This window comes from Grammomys surdaster, unplaced genomic scaffold (genome assembly GCF_004785775.1).
Source record: "Grammomys surdaster isolate TR1022 unplaced genomic scaffold, NIH_TR_1.0 125925, whole genome shotgun sequence".
NCBI classification, from domain to species: Eukaryota; Metazoa; Chordata; class Mammalia; order Rodentia; family Muridae; genus Grammomys; species Grammomys surdaster.
Window position 1 is genome coordinate 922920 of NW_021620749.1, and position 1026 is coordinate 923945.

Genomic DNA, 1026 nt, shown 5'->3' on the forward strand with positions numbered 1-1026 from the left:
GAGAGAGAGAGAGAGAGAGAGAGAGAGAGAGAGAGAGAGAGAGAGAGAGATATTTAATGTAGACTTTGTAAAGGTAAATAATTTGTTTCTAAAGTGAACTTAATGGATTGTAATAATTGCTAATAAGAGGTGTGGAGTTCTCTTGTACATCTCAAAGACAATGTTACGATTTGCTACTGGAAAAACTGTACTCTCAGTGACATCTGGAACTGGAATTCCATTGATCTTTTCAAGGCTCTGTCTCTGGTGAGCTGCTCAAGCATCCTCCCTGAAAGCAACACTGAGAACCCTTTAAGTCCATAACTGGGGACAAGCACTCAGGAGAACTCAGTTCAACAGGCTGAGTCTCTTAAGTAATAGGGCTGTATTGTTGAACTCTTGCATCTGTGGCTTCTGTATACACTGTCTCCTCTGTGTGATCTCGTCTCTACTCTCTACTCTAACATGACAGACCATACACCTGATGGAGCTTCCTTCTAAATGCTTTCTTGTGTTTTTTCTGTATAAGACAACAGCTCATGGTGCACATGAAGCTCTGTCAGAACCCATATCACCAGTGTTTGATGCTGGCCTATTCCATCTCACGTGATGACTTTCCAAGCTGTTGCCTCCATTCTTTCTGGTTCATGGATTCCAACCTCCGCCTGCTTTTACCAGCATGATTCACCCCTATAAAATGATTAGCATTACCATTTCATGTTTGAAGATGAGTCAGTTGACAGTAGAGTTGAAATTTCATGAGTCAATAAGACTACTAGAGCTAAGTTGACTTTGTGCAGTTGCAGAAACAAGTAACCTGAACTAAAGTTTGCTTTAAAACATGATTCAGTTTGTTTTTATGTGTATGTGTTGCATGACTCTGTGTGTGTGCGTGTGTGTGTGTTTGTGTGTGTGCGCACACACACATGGATGTAGCTGCCCATGAGACTAGAAGAGGTTATTGAGTACCTTGAAATTGGAGTTACAGGCACTTGTGAGCTGGTGGACCTGGGTTCTAGGTCTTCTAGGACCAAGTTTAGTTCCTTC